The sequence below is a fragment of the Aythya ferina genome (genome assembly GCF_964211825.1).
Source record: "Aythya ferina genome assembly, chromosome: 9".
NCBI lineage: Eukaryota > Metazoa > Chordata > Aves > Anseriformes > Anatidae > Aythya > Aythya ferina.
Window position 1 is genome coordinate 5907929 of NC_140305.1, and position 10049 is coordinate 5917977.

General features: G+C 40.2%; 1 long non-coding RNA gene across 1 annotated transcript; it reads right to left on the bottom strand.

Annotated features, from left to right (window-relative positions):
- Positions 1–6322: 6322 nt before the first annotated feature.
- On the bottom strand, positions 6323–8283 carry LOC311441083. The gene is made up of 3 exons (XR_014695789.1): positions 8153–8283; positions 7313–7441; positions 6323–7074 (listed from the first exon to the last, which is right to left on the bottom strand). It is a non-coding gene; the product is annotated as an uncharacterized lncRNA (long non-coding RNA).
- Positions 8284–10049: the final 1766 nt, after the last annotated feature.

The following is a 10049-nucleotide window of genomic DNA, read 5'->3' on the forward strand; positions in this document are numbered from 1 at the left end:
AATGGCAAAGGTATTTAAACATCATTACAGGTCACCAAGGATGTGACATTGTCTCAGAATACTGATCTGTTACACAGACTCTTTTCCTTACCCCCCACTCCTCCCCCCTACAACCCTTTCACATACACACACACACACACCAAAGCCTCTGCCCTGCTCTCCCATTGCGAGCCAGGCTCACGTTCTACACTTGATTGTAATTGTTTTCCTTTGTGAATTATTTCCTCTGCATAATATTTGCAAACTGTATACCAGGTCCTGATATCGTGATGAGCAGAAATGCAGATTGCAGCTAATCTCAGCAGTAAACAAGGAGGCTGCTTTAAAATGCGCTGAGTGACCTGTCAGAAAGCAGAAGCATTTGCAAACCGTTTACTGCTGAGATGCAATGATGTGGTCTGAAATGCAGCAGCCTGAAGATTGGAGCAAAATGGGATCTCAGAGGCTCGGTCAAGCACAACCTGAAATGTTTTCTTTTTCTCATTATTATTATTTTAAAGCTAGAGCTTTATTATAAATTATTAAGAGCTAATTTCCAAAAATCCCTTTGCTGTGTCTGGGAACTATTTTTATATTCCTTTACAGGAAGATAAATGCATGAAGGTAAACATTGTTTATTGGTAGAGAGAAGGTTTCCCCTGTCTGCACAGTGGTAGAGTCTCAGACAGCAAGGTCCCAGTAGGTCAGACTGGCACACTGAATTGCGTATCAAATGAAAGTGGTATTCAGGAGAAAGGGTGGAAAGAGGAAGAGGGGTGTTAGTAAGGAGGTTGTTCAAGCCAGGAGGGTGGGCCACAGAAAAACAACAAGGAAAAAAATAGGATTGATGATTTGCAGGACACCTAGGGTATTTCTTTCAGGGGGTATTACTTCCACTTTTAACCAGGAACAAGAGCTGGTAGAAAAAAAAGCGGCAGGAGCTGACAGCTTTGTGCTGATCAAAGGGACATAGCATTGAATGCCTGCCTTTGCTAGCTATTTATTAGAAAGAGAGAGGGCTCCTTTGCCATTCTACTTGGGAGAGAAGGGATTAAAGATCAAAAAAAGAAAGGAACTGGCCTGACTTCTTTGTTCAGAAAATATTTCTCTCTTTTTTTTTCCTTTGTGTGTGTGTGCGCTATGCTGTCCACTATAAGAGAAAAACACCCTTTCTTTTCATGGTGTTGCTGCCTTTATTTTCTCAATGAGCAAAATTTCTGGTGATGAACATTTCCAGCAGCACCTTTTTTTTTTTTTTTTTTTTTTTTTTAATGTAAAGAAGGCCCCTTTTGGGAAACTTAGTTAACTGTCTTTTAGCCTGATTAACCTAGGAAATAAAGTTTAAATGCACTGCTGGGATTCTATTAGGAGCCTCACTTCACACAGATAACAGCAAAAGGTGTTAAAATGCACTTCACTGGTGCAAGTGATCTCATGTTGTAAAAATGATTATCCCCGGCAGAACAGGGAAGGATTAAGGGGCCATGTCTACATCTGGGAAACTCTGTAAGTGTTTTATTAGCATTAATACATGTATTGATCCCCCCCTCCCCACAAACACACACACACAAAAAAAAAAAATTAAAAAAAAAGCCTGTCATGATGGTGGCAAATGGCATGGTGCATTAAACCTATTTGTAAGTCAGTGAAATGTGATCATTTTTATTCCTAGAATTGCAATAAAGCTGTTAAGCAGTTTCAGTAAAATTGGGAAATGCCTACTTTTATGATTTTGGATCATCGTGGATTACCTGTCGTGTACAAAGAAGGAGTGTTACCTAAATAAGACTCTCTCATTCCAGAGCCTTTGAAGAAGTGTGGGGTAAATTTGGTGTTCTAGCTCTAAATCAATTGAACTACACTTCACGTGAGTCTGATCAGAGAGACCCAACTCCTCTTTTATATCCTCCAGACATTTCTGTTACATAGACCAGGAATAGTTGCTGCTTCCTAGTGCAAGCACGAGTGAGACTAGACAACTGTGCAAGCGTGGTTGAGGTAGACACTGATAAAAGTAAATGCTGTTAACCAGACAAGTGAATAACTCAGCAGCTGAACAGAACAGAACAGACAGAGTAGTTGGAAGGGACCTACAAAGATCACCTAGTCCAACTGCCTCGCCACTGCAGGGCTGACCAGAAGTTAAAGCATGTTATTGAGGGCATTATCCAAATGTTTCTTGCACATGACAAGCATGGGCTATCAACTGCCTTTCTAGGAAGCCTGTTGTGGTGTTTGACCACCCTCAGGGTAAAGAAATTTTCCTGATGTCCAGGCTGAACCCTGAAACAGCTTTGTGCAGTGCCATTACATTCTGTTGAACTTAGTTGAATACTAAATTATGTTTCAGCTTGGGAGCAACCACAAGTATCAAAATGAAACACAGACAAATATGCATGATTTTAAAGCAAGGCTTTTTATACTCTCTACTCCCAAAGTTAGGCTAGAAAATCAAATACAAAGTGAAAATCATCAGTGTCCTTTTTGATCTACAGCCTTGAGCACTACCCAAACAAATTGAAGTCCTTCAGTGGAAATTAGGAATGCAAATCTTGAAAAAAAAAATGTTCTCCCATCTGTGCTGTAGTCTTCTTTCAACGAGGCTATGTTCATTGACAATCGCCATACTAGCATAGCATACAAGACAGTCTTAGTAAAAACTACTTTAGCACCATGATAGATGTTATAGTGAGACAAATTATTGACTTTATTGCTAAAAATATTGTAGTTACACATGTTCAAATCTTGTCAAGCAGTTGCCTCTTTCATTCCTGTATTAAAGATTTCTTTCAGTGGATATTTGGAATATTGTATGTCTATCACCACAGCAGTGGCTTTTGTTATTTTGCTCATCAAAATGTCACCTGTCTATCAAGAAATCTAGGATAAGTAGGAGTGGGAAACTTCGTTGAGTCATGCACAGGCTCTTTTTCTGCCAACAGATGTATTACAAGAGGCACTTACATTGATGTGGAAATGTGGAATAGCAACAGAAGTCAGCTTTCCTGACTGCAAAATTAAAGGAATTAACAGTTGCCTCAAAAGGACATTTCAGGAATTGCTCCAGAACATTAAGGAGAACTGGGAGGACTATTAAACCAATCCATCCCTGACAATACAGGATTGTTCCTATTGCAACAAGTATTTGCAAAGTACTTCAAAGATGAAGAGGACTGAAAGTGTTAAGCATTTTAAGTCCTATAGCATTTTGAGCCTTCTTAGCACTTGGTAGCCCTAAAAGCCTGAAGAAAAACTTAGCTGAGGGTTTAGTAAGTAGCCAGGTGACAAAAGAGACAGGAAATAGGGATGCTAGATAAGTGGAAAGCAAATTCTAAACAGGGAAGCAAAGATGTAATTGAAAAGCCAAGCCTACAAAAATATGGTGAGGTTTTCAGAAATGACACCATTATGACAAATGATCAACACTGTTTCAAATATACTGTATTTCTCCACCCATCCCTGAGTAGATGTTAAGTACCCTTCACCGCCTTGGAGTCAGATTTCATGCCAAAATGTCTGTGTTACTAGTTTTGCAAGTGCTACCACTAATTGAAACCACATAATGTTGCAGTTCTGAAATAAGGCAGGCAGGGCATCCCTGCTGAAAAGCTACCCAGCAGGACAAACCCTTTGTTCTCTTTTAAAATGAACTAATTCAAGGGAAATGTTGTCTAAATCATTATAACTAAATGTATGCAGAATTTCCTCCATACCATCCCCCCACCTATAATTTTCCTTGTTAGCTATCAAAGGACTTCACTTCTCTTGTAAACTGCAAAAATGCTTTAATATGCACACTTGTCATTTCTAGGTATATAAATTTTACTTTTGCAGGGATCTTACATGGCACATGTTGTGATCACCTGTGGGTAAGGTGGTTAATTAGAAGAGTCCAAGTCCTGTTTCATTTCATTTATACCAGAGTAATTTAAACTAGGAAAATGATCACAGCCACACTCAGTAATTTAACTCCCTCCTTTCAGGCTGTTTTAGTAATTATATTTTCACGGAATGTGTTCAGGAAGCTTTTACACTGCTTGTTTTCTTCAATCAAGTAGGCTCGCTCCCTTCCCACCTCCCTTCCACCCTGTCTGTTTGTCTTTCTGAGTAGTGTTAGCTTCATGCCTTTGAGAAACAGAAAGATGCAGCTGTCATTATCTTGTTGATTATAAAATCTATAACAGGCAGAAAGAGTTAGGAAGGGGGGGGGCGGGGGAGTTGTATGATTTTTATTGAGAAAAGAGGCTGTACCCTCATCTTTCCAGCAGTACTTCCATTTGACCTGAAAGGAAAGGGTAACAGACAGACATCTATTATCAGGGCTTGGATGTCCAAGTGGATCAGAGCAATGTGTATGCATAAACATCACTTGACACCCGTTTTGGAAACCTCAAACACCATCCTCAACTCATGATGGAAAATAACATATCATATAGTTTCATTCTAAGCTTTCTCATGGTTAATAGCAATCATTTAGCTACATACATGACCAGTAGAATGGGTAATGGGCTGTGGCCCAGACCTGAAGTGTCCCAGTCAAAGTACGTTCCTGGTCACGGTGGATGGAAAAACTGATGATAGCATGTATCTGGTAACTTGCAAATAACCTGCTCATTTGTAGCTTCATAGCGAAGGCCTTGCCCACTGTGTGTCCTTTTAAAATCTGTCCTTTTGGACCCTGACTTCAAGATTTAGGAGGACTTTATTGGATGGAACGACTTACAGAACTGTATTTTTGTTTTCTGTCTAAACAGACACTAGGAAAAACATGTTTGTAGTAATATCAGGATTCCCGGAATAGATTGTACAGTTTTTCAGTTGAAATTGCAAAGTATTAGACAAATAGGTAAGCACTTCCTTTTGAGTATTCTAAAATGTCTGTCCTTTACTGATGATATTAATATTTCCGGTTAACCATGTTCTCATCATGCATGCATTAGTTAAAAATCAATTAAATAAAATTCTGCATATTTCTGTATGTCTCCTACAGATTACACACCAAAAAAAAATTAAACTTTTAACATTTATTGTTGTTGGAAAATATTTTTGTATGCGTGTTTTCTTGACTAAAAATTCTTATTTAATATGCCAAATAACTTGGTACTTATGAAAAATTCTTTCCTGAATATTGGTTATCTCCTTTGTGGGGAAACACAAATCTCAACAGTGACATCACTTGTAATTTAGACAGCTGGTGGCGATCTAATTATTTATTTTCTTGAGTCCATGGCCTTTGGAGACACAAATTTCCAGTCACTGATTAGTCTCCAAGTAGTGGGAAACCTTTGTGAAATGTGGGACTTTGGAGGAGGCGGGAGGGATTTTCTTTAAAACAAGAAAAATGTCTGTGGATTTTGTTTGAAGCTACAATGTGTGATTAATGATTCTCTATTCATTGGAAAACTGTAAATCTCATTAAGTTAAATGAAAGTACACCAGTGTAAAATGCAGCCTAACTGAAAAAAAGAATTAGGCTTAGGAAATCCAAGAATCAACCTTTTTTTCTGGGCAGTGAAAACCAGTGTGTACTGTAGAGGTATTAATCTCAAATTTCAAGGAAGAAGCCAGATATTTTGTTACTTTCTCTGTGCTATACAAAGGACAGGTCCTGAGCTTTTCCAAGGGTTGCACATTGCTTCTCTGGGCTAATGGGTGAGTTATCAAAATGCAAGATTTATGACAGCTGTCAAGGAATTAATGAACAGAATTATGAAGGCTGAGGAAGTCTTTGCAAATCCCCAAAATAGAAAGAAATCTCTGCTTGAATCATGTTTGTAGTGAATTGGTATGGCATCTGCTGCTATGAGTCTAAAAGCAGAATGAATAGACAAAGAGGTTCAGATGCACAAGCTATGCTTAATCACCAGATAGTAACAAATAGGAACTCCTCAACAACCCTCTGTGAAATCAGGCTCAAATTAGCTACACATTCAAGTTTTAGAGCAACAATTTCCTCACTTCTATTTATGGGAAAACTGTAGTATTTATACCAGCCACAGAACTTCCTGCATCACATGACATGGATGATTTTCTAATTGACTCACCCTCTATATTGCTTCATGCATGGTCCCTTTGGAGCTTTTTTTTTACTGTCAAACTCAATGAAGACAATGTAAAGCACTTCTCAAGGGCACCTCCTGGCTAACTTTTGGAAGTGAAGAACAGAAAAATTAGCAGAACATTTCCTGATGCCCAAAATAAGAGTTTTGACTTTGAGACTTCATGTATTAACCTGAGATATATCTAACTGCTTACTGTGCTTTCACAGTAAGCAGTGACAGAAGAGCTGCACAAAAGTTTGATTTTTACATAGTATTTTTAATTCTGAAATTATCCCAGTAGACATAGGCAAGTAATGTGTGTTGACAGAAGCTGTTAAGTGTGCTTACTGGATAAGCAGAATAGAGCAGTCATGTTGTGGGTAATGGTAATTTACATAAAGCTCCACACAATGAGAACTTGTTTGAATGGGAGAGTAGTTAAAACTTGGCCAGGGACTCAAAGGGTATCAGCATGTCCCTCATTTTTTTCTCTTCCCTTCTTTCCTCCCTCACCAAAAATCTTTAGATCTTAAACTGAGTGAGTAGCAACCTGAATTATGCTTTTCATCTGCTCCTTGACATGCCTTTTTCTCATTCAACCAGGCATAAAATAGTGCACTTGGCTGCATAAAGGGTGAAATGTTGCAGGAGTAGATTTCAAAGGCATTAGATGCCTAAACGTGTAGTTAGGAGTGCAGCAGGAATTATCAAAGGTGAAGACAGAAGGTAGTCAATGGGAATTAGGAGCCCTCCTGCTTTTTTAGCTGCCCACATGACTTCAAAGAAACACAACCTAAAACATCCTCTTGAGGATCACTGGCCCAACAGCCAGTCCTACAGGAGCTGGGCTGAATTGTTTCAGTTAAATTGAAACTAGAATAGTAATTGGAAGGAGTAGATCTACTTCAGAAGAGGTATTGGGCCCATTGGAGTTTACATTGTTTACTGCAGAACAAGATGGATCTCTGGCACTCGTGGTAGAAGCCCTCAAGTACACCTCAGCAAGGTTGCCAATGAGGTCCCCAGTTAATGTGATAGTGATGCATATTTAAATCTAGGTATTAATAAAAATGAAGTTAGGCTCAAAACAAAACAAAACAAAACAAAACCTCAGACCAGCAACAATTAGTCTATTAATTCAAATAATGCTCTGTGAGTTGCTGTCTGAACTATCTCTGCTGAATAGTTTGAGGTTAATTAACACTATGATATGGGTCTCTTCTGATAAAGCTATTCAATTTTGGATGGAGCTCTACAGCAGCCACTGAGAAAAAAAGCATTTGGACACTTACCCAGGGTGTGGAGCAGCTATGTGCCTGTCTCCTTATCAGCATAAACACCAATAGTCGGTCATCTGACAGAGTCCTGACCATAGGGCCTGCAGCTCAGAATCACACATAGGCTCAGGGTTAGAAGTTTCTCTGAAAGTAAAAGGCTCAAATGAAGTTCTCTTACAGCATGGGTGAGTGATCTGGACATTTTTTTTTTTTTTTTTCACTGCTGGGAAAGAAGGGAACTTTTTCCAATTTCTTGCATGTATAAATCATGCCTGCTCTCATTTCCAGTATTCATATTTAAACAAACACAAACATAATACAAATTGATGCCTGGAAGGGAAAGAATATGTTTTTTAGATGACTGAGTGAAAGCAAATGTCAGTTTGGGGTCAACTGAAACATTTAATTCCACCCCAAATCAATTGTTCACACAAGTCTAAACACAAGGTGCTAGAACCACGCCATAAAAGCTATTGCCAGGAGCAGAGCTGTTTCTGAGTTACCGTCCATGCTCTGAGGCTGCCTGGAAAGCTGGTGTATGGCCACTAGAGGAGAAATAGGTATACGTTCAATTGACAAATATGAAAAATGTAGTATCCTTTTGCCCTTTTTCTCTTCCTCTCCCATATCTGCTGCAGGTGGCTTCTCCATCATGTGCAGTCCCACCCTCTTTCTCTGCTTTGAGCTACAATTAGTACATATTTTCATAATAAAAATAAGCCTCTCCCTCTGTCCTCCCAGCTGTGCTTCCCACCCAAATTCCCAATATGAATCAAGAAAAGTAGATAACGTTTAAAATAACAAAAAATTGTCTTTGTTCCCTCTCCAGCCCTGTCTTTTCTTTCCACCCATCACCTCAGCTTCACTGAAATATTTCCTGGAGGGCTCCAGAGTTTCTGCTGAGTTGAAGGCGCCTCATCCATCCCACTTCTGCTTCAGTGTTTTGAGAGCAACACATCACCACAGCACCAGGCAGAGATGTCAGGAGTCTCTGTCACACTTGTTTAAGACAGTCAGAAGAAACAGACATAAAAGGACCAGGCAAGCTAGAAGGAGACCTAATGGGAACACAGAAGGGTGAAGGTCACACTTATCTTCGTGAATCTACAGGGTTTTACACCACAGAGCTCAGCTTGCCAACAAACAGGCCATTGCAGGAGCACTCTGGCTGTGAACACAGAGAGCAAGAACATGCCAGCTGAGCAGATTTGCATATATGGTTCTAGAAGGATTGAAAAATGCATGCCAAGGAGAGTACCCACAGAGGAGACCTGCCACTATTCCAACAGAAGATTACAGACTTTCAATAGGTTCACACGGCATGCCCAGCAGCCCTTCCCTGCTATGGAAGTATGTAGTCTGGCTAGAAATATCACACCACTTCTTCCATGACGCAAAAGATAGCTGCATTCAACATCTCTCTCTGTGCCTCAGAAAAGTTCCTCTGGAACACAACTCCTACTGAACACCTTAAGACACTCCAGGATGAGCTTCTTTGTATTTACAGGTTATCAAAATAAATGCCAGAAGCATCAAATAATGTATGCTTCCCAAGGGAGGTTTCTGTTCAGTTTCTTTTCAACATTGCCTGCTTTCCTAATCTAACACTATGGTATCACCACTTGAAGTCTGACTGAGGCTTTTTCAAACCAAAGCCTGCTTCCTGCTTCTCTGCTTTCAGCCTCTGAGCTATTAATCAGCCTTCATCTCACTGCCTTGCTTCCCTTGGCCTTTAATGGTAACTGGGGTGGCTAACCCAAAGACAAATGGTGTTTTAGCCGTGTTAGTTGTGAGGTCCAAAACTGGACTCACCTGAACACTTCTCTACAAAACTTTACCCACAATGAAAAACACTGAGGATGTTCTCATTTCAAGTGACTGTCAACCAGCAACAACCATGACCTGCAAAAAGTTCTAAGGGTACCCATTGCTTTAAACAAGCTTGGCAGACTGATGCAGAAAAGACATATTTTGAGCTCATCTAACCACGAGGATTGCATCAATAAGCACAAGGCCATGGACATTGGCTCACTTTGCTGCTGGCTGAAAAGGCAAATTATGAACAAAATTGTTTCATATGGAGCTCCCTTTTCCCGGTGTCTTACCTCGGCACACAGAGTTTAAGGGCAGGCTGATAAACCTTCCCATGGGCAAAGTGTGGGCCCAGCTAGCAGAGCAGTGCCTGCCCTGACCTCTGCCAAGTGCTCTGAGCCCTCAGGATGAGCACCCAAGGCACAGGGCAAGCTCACAGCCATGGGCCACATGCCGAAAGGGGACCCAGAGTCCTTGGGGTGGGTGCCTGCCTGCCTTGCTCTACCTACTACATGTGCCCGAGTATGGGCAGGCAGGTGCATCAGCATTTCCTTTATTAAAAATCAGAACCTAGGTCAAAATGCTATTTTGTCAATAGGAAGTATTCAGCTCTGTTCTTACCATTAATTACTGATATTCCTAAGGGTGTTACCTAGCGGGCCAGAGAGGACTCATAAAGGATACATGGCTATCCTAGCACATCTGTCATTATTGGCATAAGCATAACCTATTTTCATTGCTTTGTGGGTACTGTGTATAGTTTATATTTATTGTTAAGGCTTGTGCTGCCTGTAGAGATGAGGGTAGGTAAGTTTGCCATAGGAAGGAACCACCTCTGTATGGTGAACAATTCCTCATCCTGGTTTTCCATTGCTTGATCTCACAACCTGTCCACCATCTTAGATGCCTTGACATCTACCAAAGAGCTCATTAGAGCAAA